General features: G+C 37.2%; 1 protein-coding gene across 2 annotated transcripts in view; it reads left to right on the top strand.

Annotated features, from left to right (window-relative positions):
* Positions 1,399-17,954, top strand: part of CHST9 (carbohydrate sulfotransferase 9) — a 389,155-nt gene continuing 372,599 nt past the window's right edge. Inside the window, exons 1-2 of one of the 2 annotated variants that reach the window (XM_021096201.1) lie at positions 1,399-1,495; positions 1,652-1,750. The gene's annotated coding sequence lies outside the window, so the exon portion shown is untranslated. Of the gene's footprint in view, positions 1,751-17,954 lie in introns of both variants that reach the window. The other variant, XM_021096200.1, reaches the window with a different exon arrangement.

Raw genomic sequence — 17,954 nt, 5'->3', positions numbered from 1 at the left:
CAAAATTCAGAAGACCTAGGTTAGCCAAATCTATAAGACTAAAGTTGAAGAACCAAACTCTCTGATTTTCAAAGCTTACTGCAAACCCACAGTAATCATGAAGATGTTGTAATAGCATAAGGATAGTCAAAAAAAAAAAAATCAATGCAACAAAATAGCCATTTCAGGTAGAAATCTGCATTTATGGAGTCAGTTTTCTACAGTGCACCAAGGTAATTCAATGAACAAAGACAGAATCTGAGGGCAAGGTCTGGTCTTGTGATTGCAGTTGTGCTAAAACAGGACTCACTACTTCAGCATTTGCACGGGGGAAGCACCAGCTACTCCCTGGGCATGAGGCAGAAGTAGCCTGGGTTCAAACCAGGTCTTCTTGATGGCTTAGCTCATGCTTTTTTTTTTTACCATGTGCTCTACTGCATCCAAAGACAGCCTTGTGATTCGGGGTTGTTATTGAATTAAAATACTGTCATTGACTGGAAACAAGTTATCTTTGTTTTAGATTTCATTTACTAAAAATGTTTAATAACTGCTGCTCTCATCCATGTCACAAAACAAAGCCAAAATATAAGCATAAAGAAAAATCGTGAAACACTGTCTAGGCCATGACACTGCCCAATATCCTCCACATGTGACAAAAAAACATGTGCCTGTTTTTCCTTGGTATTTAATTCTATACCATACATTCTTCACACTGTAGCCAGCACCTCAAATGTCTAATTTTACAACAGGAGATATGCACAAGCCATAATTTTCTATATTTGTTCTTTTGGGGGGAGGTTTCTGTTTTGTTTACTGTAAGAAAATGCTGAGTACATGCATAATCAATGACATGTTTATAAGAATTAAAATGTGTACAGACACCAACTTTGTTCCTTGTCTGTACGAGAAAAATTTCCCCATCAGCACTAGATAACTAGTTGGTTATCTGGAATATGCTTTTGATATGTAACATATTTGCATATGAATGTTGTTTGGTAGCACTTTTTTGTGCGTTTAAAATTTTTTTTTGAGATAATTATAAATTCACATGCAGTTGTAAGACATAATACAAGGAGATCCTGTGTACTCTTTTCTCGATTTCCTCCAATATCACCTTGCAAAACTGTAGTACAATAGCACAAGTAAGACATTGATATAGTCAAGATATGAAATATTTCCTTCACCACAAAGATCCCTCATATCATCCATTATAGACACACCCACTTAGCCACTTCCCTTCCACCCCCATCCTCTCTAAAACCCCAGGCAAACACTAAGTTGTTCCTCATTCCCATAACTTTGTCATTTCAAGAATGTTACATAAGTAGAATCACATATTGTGTAATCTTTCAGGATAGGTTTTTTTTTCCCACTAAGCATAATTCTCTGGAGATTTATTCAAGTGGTTGGGTATATCAATGCTTTGTCCTTTTTATTGATGAGTGGCAGTCCATGGGACAGATGTTCCAGTTTGTTTAACCATTCACCCATCGAAGGACATCTGGATTGTTCCTAGGTTTTGATTATTGTGAATAATGCTGCTATGAACATTAGTGTATGGGTTTTGTGAGAATATAAATTGTTACTTCTCTGTGACAAATGCCCAAAAGCATAGTTGCTGGGTCATATGCTAAGCACATTCTGGTGTGTGAGAAACTGTTCTCTTTTCCAGAGTGGCTATTCCGTTTCACATTCCCACCAGTATTATATGAATGATCCAGTTTCTCTTCATCCTCACCAGTTTTTGGTGTAATCAGAGTCAATCTGATAGGTGAGTAAAATTTCTTTGGAGAAATTGTAAATTGTGTTGTGTTTTGAATTTCAAGTTCTATATGTTCCTTGTTAGTATATAGAAATGTGGTTTTTCTTTTTCTTTTTTGTTTTTTGCATGTGTTAATCTTATAGCCTTTGACATTTCTGAGCTAATATTAATGCTAAGAGGGTTTTTGGTAGACTATTTGGGATTTTCTATGTATACAATCATGACATTTCCAAATAGGGAGGTGGTGTTTCTTCCTTTCTGATCTCGATAACTTATTTCTGTTTATGCCTACTGTTGTAATATTTCTAGTACAATGTGAATAAGAGTAATGAGAGTGGGCATCTTTGCCTTGTTCCTAATCTCAGGAGGAAAATATTCAATCTTTTACCATTGAATATAATGTTAGCTATAGGTTTTAGTGATGTTCTTTATCAAGTTGAGGAAAGTCTCCTCTATTTTTAGTTGGCAGAGAATTTTTTTTATCATGAAACCACACTGAATTTCATTGGATGCTCTTTCTGTCAGTTGATGTGATCGTGTGAGCTTTCTTCTTTAGTCCATGAATAGTGGTTTATATTAATTGTTTCAAGTATTGGACCAGCTGTAAAATGATCCCCACTTGGGGAGTTCCTGTGGTGGCTCAATGGTAACGAACCCAACTAGTATCCATGAGGATGTGTGTTCAATTCCTGGCCTTGCTCAGTGGGTTAAGGATCTGGCATTGCCATGAGCTGTGGTACAGGTTGCAGATATGGCTTGGATCTCGCATTGATGTGCCTGCAGATCTGATTTGACCCCTAGCCTGGGAACTTCCATATGCCACACGTGAGGCCCTAAAAAGCAAAAGCAAAAAAAACCCAAAAAACAAACAAACAAAAAACCCCACTTGGTCATGGTTTATAGTTGTTTTTTTATATGCTCAATTCTATTTTTATGCCTATATTCATAAGGGATATTGACCTTTAGTTTTCTTCTTATTTATGTATTTATGGCACTGCCTTATCTGGTTTCTATATCGAATTAATATTAGCCTCATAATATGAAAAGTAACCCCCTCTTCTCTTTCCTGAAAAGAATTGTACACGATTTGTGTTATTTCTTCTTTCAATGTTTGTAGAATTTTCTATTGAAATTCTCACTGTGAAAAGATTGCTCTACTCAAATATAACTCTTTCTCATAGAAGCAATAGGTCTTTGAAATGTTGGAGTATTTCTCTCTCCTTTTATTAGTTGTGGATCAAAAGAAGCAAGATCCAAGTGCATTGGGCGTCTTAGGGCTATTTCAAAGGGTGAGTATTTATGAGTTCCAAAAGGATGGATCTGAGATTTAGAAGGACCAACAGCAATGCTATTGACCAAGGTATTTGGAGGACCTCTACAAATTTCGCCCATTTAGTCTTAATAATACCACCACTGTATTGGATTAAGCCAGAAAATTGAGGGTAGTAAGCACAGTGAAATTATTGTCAAACCAGCCAAAGAGCAGAGACTTGTCGAAGTACCTGACCAGCAAAATGAGTTCCTCCATCACTAAGAAGTTTGAGAGGCATTCCCCAGGTAGGGATAAGCTTTTCCAAAAGGACCTAAGCCACAAAAAGGCAGTTGCCTATCTACAAGGGAAAGTTTCAGTCTAGTATGAAAACATACAGACTATAACTAAAATATATTCATATCCACGAGACAGGGGAAGTTGTATGAAATCTACTTGGTAGACTTTGATTGGTCCATTATGTAATTTAAAATGGCCAGGATCTATATAAACAGACATCCTTGGATTATATTATGGACAAGTGGGAAAGTTGAAGTAGGCACTTTTTGTGGTCTTGTTAATGTTTTCCCACCAATATTGATTCATGAAGGATATCACTTTGTCACTAGACCAATGTTTCAATGCATGTAGTGTGGTGAGGACTGGGAATTTTAGAGTCACTAGAAGGACCAGGTTGTTATTTGGTCCAAATCAGAGCTTTCTGTCCTTAGCAAACAATTGCTGAATCTCCATCTTCTTTTTCCTTTTTGAGGCTGATTATTGGGCATTTAGCCAGTTTTTTTAAAGTTATCATCTATAGAAATTTTTTTTTTTACCATGACAGTGTTTTGGCTGCTGTTGGTCCTTTTAAGGGCAGCATTCTTTGCAGAAATATCAGCCATGTAATTTCCCTTATCTTCCAGGGTGTCAAGTTTAGAATACCCCATAATCTCAATAATAGCTAAAGTGGCAGATAAAATTATTGCATCAAATAATTCCTAGACATAGGGGCTGTTTTTAACTTTATTTCCTTTGGATGTAAGGAACCCAACTTCCACAACATTCTAAAGCCATGAGCTACTCCAAAGGCATATCTACTACCAGTATAAATATTGTCAAGTATTTTTTTCTTGGTTAAAGTACAAGCCCATGTAAAAGTGTATAATTCAGGCTGTTGGGCCAAAGTAGCCATTGGTAAAAATATCAACAACCTCTTAAGGATTTGCAGTAGCGTACCCAGTACAATATTTGCCATTATCACCTTTTAAATAAGAACCATCATGTGAAGTCAGTGTCATCCAGTGGAATTTCCTGTCGATCAGCCTGAGGAGTCAGAAGCTGGTCTTTTAGCATTAGGCAGGCCTGAGGGGCTTCACTGGTGATGGAGGGGAGAAGAGTAGCTGGGTTAATGTTATTACAATGCCAAAGAATTACCTGAGGAGCAGTTGACAAAAGGGTGTCATAGGAGAGGCAGCTGGCTGAGAAATGTGGGGTCTGATGAGAGTTCAGGAGTGCTTCTACTGTAAAAGGTACAAAATGGTTAAAATGGTTAAAGACGATCCTAACAACAATTGTCTTGGTGGTTGTAATGGCTCTTAGGCAAAGAGATTATTCCTGTGTCACATGTCCAGTTGCTAGCTATAGTACTCTATGGCTCAGCAGTGTTCCCTGTGTGTTTGTGGGAGTAACCCGAGGGCATTCCTTTGCTTTTCATATAAAAATGAGAGTCTGGGAGTTCCCATCATGACTCGGCGGAAACGAATCTGACTAGTATCCATGAGGAGGCAGGTTCCATCCCTGGCCTCACTCAGTGGGTTGCAGACTCAGCTTGGATCTGGCATTGCTGTGGCTGTGGCATAGGCCAGCGGCTGCAGCTCTGATTCAGTCCCTGGCCTGGGAGTGTCCATATGCTGCAGGTGCAGCCCTAAATAGACAAAAACAAAAAACGAGAGTCTGATAATTGTGGTGTCTAAGGGCGGGGCCAGGGTGTTTGTGTGAGTGTATCAAAATCGCCTTTGAGGCCTTGAAGGCTATGCCATCTGGTTCTTCCCACAAAATTGGATTGGGTTGTTTAGTAAAACATTTAGAGGTTTGGCCATAAGAGAGCATGATAGAATTAATTTCAGCAGTAACCAACTAGGCTGAGAAAACCTCCCAGCTGGCACATAGTTTGGGGTTTGGAGAAACTTCAGGCCCCTTGAGGTCTGTCTGGATCACGGTGTAATTCCTTATTCTGATATGAGATGCCCTATATATTGAACCTGGGTTTAGGCAATTTTTCTTTGGTAACCTTATGTCCCTTTAAGACTATAAACTTTAGCAAGTGTCTTCTTGTGAAGAGGTGAGAAGCAAAGAAGTAAACCCTCTACATATTGCAACAAAGGAGAACATCTAGGGAACTTTGCATCATCCAGATCAGCCTTCAGGATTTTCTAGAGTTTTTGTGGACTTTTGGGCAGAACCCTGTGGCATGACTGTCCAGGTGAATTGTTTTTCTTCCCAAGTTAATGTGAAAAGGTACTGGCCAGTTTGATCAATGGGAATACTAAACAATACACTGCATAGAAGTTCCCACTGTGGCTCAGTGGGTTAAGAACCCAGCTATATCCATGAGGACGTGGGTTCAATCCCTAAGTTCACTCAGTTAAAGATTTGGCATTGCCCTGAACTGAGGCATAGTTCGCAGATGCAGCTCCAGTCTGGTGTTGCCCTGGCTGTGGCATAGGCAGGCAGCTGCCACTCCAATTCAATCCCTAGCCAGGGAACTTCCATATGCTACAGATGTGGCCCTAAAAAAAGACAAAAAGAAAAAGAAAAAAAGAAAAAATACCCCGCATAAATCAAATATAGTAAAGACTTTGCTTCAGATAGAAATGGATGTCAGTAGCCTATGAGTTAGGAACAAACAACAGAGTGTGGAGGGATGGAAATGTTGCTTATTGCTCAGTAGTCCTGAACAAACCTCATCCCTTAGGTTTTTCTCACTGGTGAAATGGGAGCGCTACAGGGGTACTACCAGAAAAATTAAACCTTTCTAAAGATCTTGAATAAAGCCTGGAGAGCTTCAAATGCAAAGATAAGGTGAGCTTAGATCCAGGAGAAAGACATACCTTCAAACCCAGAATCACTCATAGTACAGTGGGCAACAGTGGCCTTAACTGTGGGTACCATACCTTTTTGTTCACCAGCTCTGAAGCTGTTGGGGGTCTTCTCTGGTTCCCACTTGGGGCACCATAATGTTGGCCTGAAAAACATTGATTGCCAGATATTTCTCCAACAAAGATGGATTTATCAGGATCAGCAGAGAATTGCAGTTCAGAGTCTGCAACCATGGCGAGCCACATGCAAGTTCCTGCAGAAGGGAGGGAAAACACATGTACGTGTGTGTGTGTGTGTGTGTGTGTGTGTGTGTGTGAGAGTGTGTGTGTGTGTGTGTGTGTGTGTGTGTGTGTGTGTGTGTGTGTGTGTGTGTTGGGGGGAAGAATTCCAGGAGGATTTGGTTAAAAAAAGAGGTGGGTGGGACCATGGCTTTTCATTGGCTGAGTTTTTACTAAGAAAGAAGTCTTTCTTCTTCCCATTGGTCTCTGTTGTGATCAAAGTCATGAGATCGCCCTCTTCTGGTCTTCCACTCTGTTTAACTGAGGTTTCTGTCTATTAATTTTTGTAATAGCATTTCCTTATTATTCTTTTGCAAAGTCTTTAGTGATATTTCCTGCTTCACTCTTGATATCATTAATTTCTGTCTTCTCTCATTTTTCTTTGTCAGTCTTGCTGGGTACTTGTCAATTTTCAGAATTTTTTTCAAAGTGGCAGCTCTTTGTTTCATTGTTGTTTTAATATTTTTCTTTTTAGTTTCATTGATTTCTGATGTTATCTTTATTATCTCCTTTCCTCTGCTTATTTTGAGTTTATTGTGCACTTTTTTTAAGGTTCTTGAAGAAGGACCTTGAATTATTTATTTGAAAAATTTCCTCTTTTCTTTCTGGTATATATATTTGTGCTCTGCATTTCCTTCTCAGCACTGCTTTTGCTGTGTCCCACAAATTCTGATATGTTCTATCTTCATTTTTATTCCCTCTAATGTATTTTTTACCTTCCCTTGAGACTTCCTCTTTGACCCATGGCTTATTTATGTGTGCTGTCTTGTTTCCAAGTGTTTGGAGATATTCCTGTTATCTTTCTGTTCTTGATTTCTAGTTTGATTCCACTGTGATTACAGAACATGCTGTATGATAGAGTGTCAGTACTGTCGGTTGCCCTGGCCTGATGAAAGTTTTTCTTGTTGTTGTTGTTGTTTTAATATTCACAAAAACTAGGAGTTTTAAAAGTATTCTCTGTTATCTCAGATGTGGAACTATCGATTCATTTCTAAGCCAGACTACTCCATTGTTTGGGGGGAAAAGGTTAGAGCAAGACCTTAGAATCTTGCATATAAAAGCCGGAGTCCTCTTCTAAACACAGGTATTTGGGACACTGTGATTCGTGAGGGCTGCTCTGTATGACAGATCACATACAACACCGTCCCTATTAAAGGCAAACTTACATTCCTGCAAAGTTTCCAGAAGGAAAAAATTGTGTTCTTATCTAATTCTAGGTTTATAGTGTAAGGAGACTACCGGTTATTTCCTATACGTGTGTTCCTGTTCAAGCAGCAGTTTATAGAAGTCAGTGGCAAGACCTGAATGATGACGGGAAAGTCTGACTTTCATTTCATGCTACCAAAAGGAATATAAACAGGAATTTAGTACAAAAATTGTTGCTGCTCCTCATGCACAGTGGAAAAGTCGATATCTCCTCAAGCCCTGATGCTGAAGAACGATGTCCTTTAGCTGTTGTCCTTGTAAGGGAAAATCACATCCCTGCAGTTGAAGCCTCCCATGATCCTAAACAGAACTGATAATAACACTGTCAGATACTCGAAAAGACACTAACAGTTGGGACCTTGAACCAGAGGGAGGGAAAATCCCCAGGGGCCGGACCTAAAATTTGAGCCAGAGGCAAACACAGAAGCTGCCCATCTGTGGAGGTGGCCCAGCTTCAGCCCTCAAGGCCCACAGGAGCTGGGCCCAGGGGTACGTTACAGACGAGCCTGAACCTGGGCAGAGCATGTGACGACAGAGCCAAGTTCTACTCATTTTCTCTACTACTCATGGCGTATGCGTTGGAGAATTTCAACTATGGCTTTGATCATACACTATTGTAGAAAGTCAGGATATATGTCAGATTGATATTTGGGCAGAATTAAAAAAAAGTAGGGTGCAAATCCCAGTCATCCACAGCCAGGGCATCACTTCACTTTTAGGGTTCATCTGAGCCAACATAAACCTAAAGGAAATGATCTGAGCATAAATTGGATATTGTGTACCTCTGACTCCAGTGAGGAGGAAGGCCGTTATTGAAAAGGTAACATGGAAGATGTTCCTGGGAAGCAGTGTAAGTAAGGAAACAGGGCTAGAAGAGATAAAAGACTTCTCTCTTTGGGTGACATGGGTTTTGCAAAAAAAAAAAAAAAAAAAATCAAGTATCTTTCAAATTTCTAGAAATGGTGGGAAATAATTTTCTCCTCTTTAAGATGAAAGCTATTTTATTGATTTACTTCTCTCATACTTTAAATAGATCATTAGAATCTGCAAAAAAATTTGAGGTATAAGGGTTCCAAAAGAAAAGGTTAACTAGTCATGGGAGGAAACCAAAGTGAAAATATCTCAAAAGCTATAGCAAAAAAGCAATGGCAACTGTTAAATTCTCCAAATGATGAGCATTCAACCCTTTTACCATAAATAATTCTTCTAACCAGCATGTTTCATAACTGCCCCTCATTGTGGAGAATGACACATAATTTGGTATCAAATTTTGCTTTTGATAATGAACAATAGGACTGATTACTGTCCGCCTAATTCCAAAAAGTAAAGCTACAGAGAACCTGATGAACATTTGATGGCTCTTTCAGAATTTGACAGTTGAGCTTGCATTGTGTGGACTAAACAGCTCCTGCATGGGGAGAGGAGCAGAGGCTTTTATAAATGCAAATGAATGAGGGTATTGTTAGAATATAAAAGTATCAACCATGTGAGGAGGGGATAAAAATAGAATGCAGAAGTGCCTGGCAGCAACCTCAATCTCAGAAGAAGGAATATACAAAGAAAAATGTGGAAATATTAGTATTAATATTAATGAAATGTAGATTTGGTTAAAATTCCATTCTGCATATACTATGTAGTGTTACCACTACACCTTTTATACGGTGTGTAGAAAATATAATTCTTCAAGACATAGACAGGATTCTGGCTTTGCATATGCTGCACCCTATGCATAGATTATTCTTTTCCTGCACCTTTCGCTGGCGGAGAATCAGTCATAAGTCCAGAGTATTTCCAGTGTCTTCTCCCCAGAATACCCTCTGAGAGATTGAATATATACATGGACAATGGCCAGACCATATATAACAATAGAATTCTAATTCACAAACTCTTCAATAACCAGCCCAGGAAGCCAACAACAATCTCTCATCCCAAAGTCATGATACAGGCAATGACTGCTGCTTCCTCACCTTTTTTTTGGCCTGGCTTCCAGCTTAGGACCAACAAGAGAAAGCCAAATGAGCTCTCCAAACCAATCACATACGATGCTCTGTTTCTAGTTAGCCAGCCTCCAGCTTCCCCAGGCCAACAGCCTCTCATCAGAACATCCCTGAAGCTTTCCCCTTTTTCACACTATAACTTTACCACTTCTCTCTTTGCCTTTGCCCCTCTGCCAAACACAACTGATAGTGGTTAACTCTTTTGCTGTAAGTTCAGAAAAAATAGATTTTCTTTGTCTCCACTCAGTAGTTCCTTTATTCGCATATGTCCCGGCCTTTTCTCTTCCTAACATCGATGTCAAAGGATTTAATTTAAGTCACCTTCACAGCTAGGTCTGGCATATGTCATAGAACTGTAATGTCTTTCATTTTAATAAAAATTCAGTGAAAATTCAACAGATGGTGGAGCCACTCTGTATCTTCATCAGAGAATTTTTTTTCAACATAATATTCTGTATATATTTTGCTAGATATATAGGTAAGCATTTCTACCTTTGGTGTAACTGCAATACAGTTCTGTCTGTTAGATTTACATTCCCAATTGTTTATTATTAGTATATAGAAATATGATTGATTTTTGTATATCTATTTACATACTATGGTGTTTCTAGACTCACTAATTAACTCAAGGAATTTTGATAGGTTTCTTAAAGTTTTATATTTAATGCCACAAAATATTGTAGTAATTTAGACTTTTTGATGGTATCCTTACTGATTTTCAAAACAGATGTGGGAGTAGCTAATCTAGTCAATTAATTTCAAATACTTGTAGGGCAAAAAATGTCTAATGAAAAGTTCCTTTTCCCTATGTTCCCTTCATTTCTCAAAGGCATTCTTAACCTAGAGTTTCAAAGATATATAATATGTTCATGGAATGGAATGTTCAATGTCCGTGTTATTATCAATATCAGTTATGTCCAAATTGATGTGTAGAGTTAATTCAATCCCAATCAAAATCCCAGAAGATTATTTTGTACATCTCAGCAGGTTTATTCTAAAACATTTGTGGAGTGGCAAGTAAATCAGAATATCAAAAAAAGTTTTTTTCTGAAGAACAAACTTGTAGGACATACATTGCTGGTGGGAATGAAAAATTGTTCAACACTCCAAAAATTAGTTTTTCAGTTTCTAATAAACTTAAATATTGAATTGACATATGACTCAGCACCCCATTCCACAAGGCTAAATTCAAGAGAAGTGAAAACATATTCACACAAAAACATGTATGTGGATGTTTTATCAGCTTTGCTCACAATTGTCAAAACCTGAAAATGATCCAATTTTCCTTATAGTGGTGAATGGACAAAAAAATTATTACGCATCCCTACAGGCGAATACTATCAGCAATAAAAATAACAAACATTCAACAATGTGGATAAATCTCACATGTATCATACTAAGTGAAAGAAGCCAGGCTTGAAAGGCTTCAGATACCTGATTTCACTTACACGACATTCTAGAAAACACAAAACTAAGGTGAACATATCAGTGGTTGCCATGGATTACTGGCAGGGAAGAGATTGACTGCAAAAAAGCATCCGGAGGACATGTTTTAGAATTGATGAAACTCTTCTGTAGCTTGATCATGATGCAATTATGTGACTCTATGTATTTACCAGTTCTCATCAAATTTTTTTTAATTGTTATTTCCCCAATACAATTTTTTTTATTCTACTGTACAGCATGGTGACCCAGTTACACATACATGTACACATTCTATTTTTGCACATTATCATGCTCCATCATAAGTGTCTAGACATAGTTCTCAGTGCTACACAGCAGGATCTCATTGCTAATCCATTCCAAAGGCAATAGTTTGTATCTATTAACCCCAAGCTCCTCAACCCCTTGCCACTCCCTCCCGCTCCCCCTTGGCAACCACAAGTCTATTCTCCAAGTCCATGATTTTCTTTTCTGTGGAAAGTTTCATTTGTGCCTTAGATTCCAGATATAAGTGATATCATATGGTATTTGTCTTTCTCTTTCTGACTTACTTCACTAAGTATGAGACTCTAGTTCCATCCATGTTGCTGAAATGGCATTTTGTCCTTTTTATGGCAGAGTAGTATTCCATTGTGTATATATATCACATCTTCCTAATCCAACTGTCTGTCATGGACATTTGGGTTGTTTCCATGTCTTGACTATTGTGAATAGTGCTGCAATGAACATGCAAGTGTATGTGTCTTTTTCAAAGGAAGTTTTGTCTGGATGTATGCCCAAGAGTGGGATTGCTGGGTCATATGGTAGTTCTATGTATAGATTTCTAAGGTACCTCCATACTGTTCTCCATAGTGGTTGTACCATCTTACATTCCCACCAACAGGACAGGAGGGTTCCCTTTTCTTCACACCCCTCCAGCATGTTATTTGTGGACTTATTAATGATGGCCATTCTGACTGGTGTGAGGTGGCATCTCATGGTAGTTTTGATTTGCATTTCTCTAATAATTAGTGATGTTGAGCATTTTTTCCTGTGCCATCTGTATGTCTTCCTTGGAGAAATGTCTATTCAGGTCTTTTGCTCATTTTTCCATTGGGTTGTTGGCTTTTTTGCTGTTAAGTTGTATAACTTGTTCGATTATTCTAGAGATTAAGCCCTTGTCCATTGCATCATTTGAAACTATTTTCTCCCATTCTGTAAGTTGTCTTTTTGTTTTCTTTTTGGTTTCCTTTGCTGTGCAAAAGCTTGTCAGTTTGATTATGTCCCATTGGTTTATTTTTGCTTTGCTTCCTGTTGCTTTGGGAGACTGACCTGAGAAAACATTTGTAAGGTTATGTCAGAGAATGTTTTGCCTATGTTCTCTTCTAGGAGTTTGATGGTGTCTTGTCTTATATTTAAGTCTTTCAGCCATTTTGAGTTTATTTTCGTGCATGGTGTGAGGGTGTGTTCTAGTTTCATTGATATACATGCAGCAGTCCAGGTTTCCCATCAATGCTTGCTGAAAAGACTGGCTTTTTCCCGTTTTATGTTCTTGCCTCCTTTGTCGAAGATTAATTGACCATAGGTTTATTTCTGGGTTTATTTCTTGGTTCTCTGTTCTGTTCCATTGGTCTGTCTGTCTGTTTTGGTACCAGTACCACATTGTCTCGATGACTGTGGCTTTGTAATATTGCCTGAAGTCTGGGAGAGTTATATGCCTCCTGCTTGGTTTTTGTTCCTCAGAATTGCTTTGGCGATTCTGGGTCTTTTGTGTTTCCATATAAATTTTTGTTCTAGTTCTGTGCAAAAAGTCATGGTAATTTGATAGGGATTTTGCTGAATCTATAGATTGCTTTGGGTAATATGGCCTTTTTTACAATATTAATTTTTCTAACCCAGGAGCATGGAATATCTTTACATCTTCTTTAATTTCCTTGATTAATGTTTTATAGTTCTCAGCATATAAGTCCTTCACCTCCTTGGTCAGGTGTGTTCCCAGGTATTTGATAGTATTATGTTTTTGTATTCCTTTTCTGATACTTCATTGTAGTATATATAAATGCAACTGATTTCTGAATGTTAATCTTATATCCTGCTACTTTGCTGAATTTGTTGATCAGTTCAGGTAGTTTTGGGGTTGAGTCCTTAGGGTTTTCTATATATATAGTATCAAGTCATATGCATACAGTGACAGTTTTACCTCTTCTCTTCCTATTTGGATGCCTTTTATTTCTTTTGTTTGTCTGATTGCTGCGGCTAGGACTTCCAGTACTATGTTGAATAACAGTGGTGAGAGTGGACATCCTTGTCTTGTTCCAGATTTTAGTGGAAAGGCTTTCAATTTTTCTCCATCGAATATTATATTTGCTGTGGGTTTGTCATAAATGGCTTTGATTATGTTCAGGAATGTTCCCTCTGTACCCACTTTGGTAAGAGTTTTGATCATGAATGGATGTTGGACTTTGTCAAATGCTTTCTCTGCACCTATTGAGATGATCATGTGGTTTTTGACTTTTTTTGTTGTTGTTAATATGGTGTATGACGTTGATTGATTTGCATATGTTGAACCATCCTTGTGCACCTGGGATGAATCCCACCTGGTTGTGGTGTACAATCTTTTTTATATGTTGTTACATTCGGATGGCTAAAATTTTGTTGAGAATTTTTGCATCTATATTCATCAAAGACGTTGGCCTATAGTTTTCTTTTTTGGTGGTATCTTTGTCTGGTTTTGGAATTAGGGTGATGGTGGCGTCATAGAATGTCTTTGGGACTATTTCTTCTTCTTCAAACTTTTGCAAAAGTTTAAGGAGGATGGCTATATGTTCCTCTTTGTATGTTTGGTAGAATTCACCTGTGAAGCCATCTGCTCCTGAACTTTTATTTGTATGAAGGGTTTTTATGACATATTCAATTTCATTTCTAGTGATCAGTCTGTTCAGTTGATCCACTTCCTCTTGACTCAGTTTTGGCAGGCTGTAAGTCTCTAGAAAGTTGTCCGTTTCTTCTAGGTTGTCACCTTTGTTGGCATACAATTGATCATAGTATTCTCTCATGATTTTTGTATTTCTGTAGTATCCATTGCGACTTCTCCTTTTTCATTTCTTTTTTTTTTTTTGTTTATTTGGATTTTTTCTCTCCTCTTCTTGGTGAGTCTAGCCAGAGGTTTGTCAATTTTGTTTACCTTTTCAAAGAACCAGCTCTTGGTTTTACTGATTTTTTCTATTGTTTTTTTAATCTCTATTTTATTGATTTCCTCTTTGATCTTTATGATTTCCTTCCTTCTGCTGATTTTAGGTTTTATTTGTTCTTTTTCTAATTCATTTAGGTGTTGGGTTAAGTTGTCAATTTGAGATTTTTCTTCTTTTTTGAGGAAGGCCTGTATTGCTATGAATTTCCCTCTGAGCATTCCTTTTGAGGCATCCCATAGATTCTTAATGGTTGTGTCTTCATTATCATTTGTCTTGAGATATTTTTTAATTTCCTTCTTGATTTCCTCCCAATGGTTTTTTAGTAGCATGTTGTTTAGTCTCCATGCAGTAAGTTTTTTCTCATTTCTTTTCCTGTGGTTGATTTCTAGTTTCATGCCATTGTGGTCAAAGAAGATAGTTGAAATAATTTCTATATTCTTAAATTTGTTGGGGTTAGCTTTATGCCCCAGTATGTGATCAATTCTTGAGAATGTTCCATGTGCACTTGAGAAGAATGTAATTCTGATTTTTTTTTTTTTTTGGATCTAATGTCCTGAAAATGTCAATGAAGTCTAACTTTTCTATTGTGTCCTTTAGGATCTCTGTTGCCTTACTGATTTTCTGTCTAGAGAATCTGTCCATTGTTGTGAGTGGGGTGTTAAAGTCTCCTACTATGATTCTATTCTCATCAATTTCTCCTTTTATGTCTATTAGTATTTGTTGGAGGTACCTGGGTGCTCCTATATTAGGGGCATATATATTAATGATTGTAATATCCTCTTCTTGAATGGAACCTAACCATTAAATAGTGTCCTTCTTTGTCTTTCTTTATGGCCTTCATTTTAAAGTCTATTTTGTCTGATATGAGTATTGCAACTCCTGCTTTCCTGTCTTGTCCATTGGCAGGAAATATCTTTTTCCATCCCCTCACTTTCAATCTATATGTGTCCTTTGTTCTAAGGTGGGTTTCTTGTAGGCAGCAGATTGAAGGTTTTTGCTTTTTTTTTACAATCCGCCACTCCATGTCTTTTGATTAGAGCATTTGGTCCATTGACATTTAAGGTGATTATTGATAGATGTGTATTTATTGCCATTTTAAACCTTGTTTTCCATTTGATTCTATGTTTTTCTCTTTTCTTCTTTTCTTTTTTTGGTTGGATGGTTTCCATTTATTTTACGCTTAAGTACTTTTCTTTTCAGTTTTTGTGAATATAATGTTCCGTTTTGATTTGTGGTTGACCTGTTTTTAAGCATGTTAATAAGCCCTTCCTATCTCTGCTTGCTTTTGCCTGATAATCATATAGGCTCAAACACATCATTAAAATTAGAAAAGGAATCTATATTTCCTTACTTTCCTTCTCCACATTGTATGATTCAAATTTTAAAACAAACAAACAAAAAAAACCTGAATTTTCTGTATTAAGTTTAAAAATTAATTAAAAGTGTATAATTTTTTCTTAAGCTAGTAATAGGAACACAGGGCAAAGAGAGACATGATTTCTCTACACTGAGTTCTGCTTTTGGTCAACTCCCACTATTTGGTCTGGATGCCATATTTAAGAGCTGTAGACAAAATGAGAAGTTTCAGGTTAGCGTGTCCAGGATGTTGAAAATGGTTCCCATTCTATGACTCTCATGACACATTTTCTAATAAACAACTTTGGGCAAAAGGAAGCATCCATCTTGAGAGATAGCTTTTGATCACTGAAAATGATAAAGTAACTCAATTTGAACAACCAGTCTATGGGAATCCTGGAAAGAGGGGACTTGAAGACCTCCAAGCCCTGAGATTCCAAAATTCTATCAAAATGGGCTATGTGGGTTGTGAAGATAGAAGTGAATGGCTGATATATGTAAAGGCAATATTGAAAAAAGAGATGGTGGATTTGCCTGTACTGTTGAAAAACTGAGTTTATTCAAGTTTTTAAAATATCTTTTATATATAAAACTTTCTTAAATTTGATTTTAAGCCAGTGATTATTTTTTATATTTTAAAACTCATATATGTCTCCTTTATGTAACTCTATTTAGTGTTATTTCGTTTGATTTTAATGTTTAATTTTTATTTATTATTATTATTATTATTATTTTGACTGTAACATGCAATGGCTTGATATGGGATCTCATTTCCCAGACCAGGAATTGAACCTGGCCCATAGCAGTGAAACCACCGATTCCTAACCACTAGACCACCCAGGAACTCCCTAGTTTAACTTGTTAAAAAATACATTCAAATTGTTTTATATTTTTTGTATAGGAAAAATACACTCAATTTTAAAAATGAAACATGTCTTGGTGGCTAACTTAAATATAAAGCTAAAAATAGCCAGTTTCCCACCTACTTTGAATTAATATATCTTCCTCTCAGGATATATACAGATGAATAGGTAAATAAAAGCTGTATTTCTCATTATTCTTTACTTCTTTTAAATTTTTTTATTTTTATATAATTTTAAAAGTTACTTTCATTTGTAGTTATTACAAAATACTGGCTATCTTGCCTGTGTTGTACAATGCATCCTTGAGCCTATCTTACACTCTAACCTTGCCCCTCTCTACCAACTTGTAACCTCTAGTTTGTTTTCAAATCTGTAAGTTTGCTTCTTTTTTGTTATATTCACTAGTTTGTTGTATTTTTTAGAACCCACATATGTATGTGATATCATATGGCATTTGTCTTTGTCTGATGTATTTCACTTAGCATAATGCCCTCTAAGTCTGTTCATGTTGCTGCAAATGCTAAAATGTCATTTTTTCTTAGGTTGAGTAGTAGTCCATTGTGTATATGTACCATATCTTCTTTGTCCACTAATCTGCTGATGGACATTTAGGTTGCTTCCATATCTTGACAATTGTAAATAAATGCTGCTATGAACATTGGGGTTCATGTATCTTTTCCAATTAATGTTGTTGTAGTTGAAATGTGGCCCCTGTACACCAGCACAAATTAAGTCTTGGAGACAGAGTTTTGGGATGAAGCATAAAGAACAGCTTTATTGCTTTGCCAGACAAAGAAGGTCACAGCAGGCTAACTCCTCAAAATTGTGTCCTGCCTTAAGAGGAGATAGCAAGAGATTTTATAGGTTGAGCTCAAAAGACAGGGTTATTGATTAAGGTGTCTACATTCTTTTTTTTTTTTTTTTTTTTTTTCAGGGCCGCAGTCACAGCATACAGAGGTTCCCAGGCTATGGGTCCAATCAGAGCTGTAGCCATCAGCCTACGCCATAGCCACTGCAACACCAAATCCGAGCCGTGTCTGTGACCTACACCACAGCTCATGCTGTGCCGGATCCTAATCCACTGAGCAAGGCCAGGGATCAAAACCGCAACCTCATGGTTCCTAGTCGGATTCGTTTCCGTGGCACCATGACGGGATCTCCAGGTGTCTACATTCCTCTGTATTAGTTTTAAAATTAATTAAAAGTGTATTTTTTTTTTCTTAAGCTAATAATAGGAACATAGGGCAAAGAGAGAGATGATTTCTCTACACTGGGTCAACATGGTCAACTCCCACTATTTGGTCTAGATGCCATATTTAAGAGCTGTAGACAAAATGAGAAGTTTAGGGTTAGTCCAGGATGTTGAAAATAGTTCCCATTCTATGACTCTCATGGTACATTTTCTAATAAACAACTTTGGGCAAAAGGAAGCATCTGTCCATCAAGCATCTTACCCCAATGGATCATCTTACCTCCCATGACAAGTTTTACTGATTTCTTCTATTGTTTTTTTAATCTCTATTTTATTGATTTCCTCTTTGAAAATCCAGCA

This window comes from Sus scrofa, chromosome 6 (genome assembly GCF_000003025.6).
Source record: "Sus scrofa isolate TJ Tabasco breed Duroc chromosome 6, Sscrofa11.1, whole genome shotgun sequence".
Taxonomy (NCBI): Eukaryota; Metazoa; Chordata; class Mammalia; order Artiodactyla; family Suidae; genus Sus; species Sus scrofa.
Note: the sequence above shows the minus strand (reverse complement) of the source record. Positions and strands in the feature narration are given on the sequence as shown.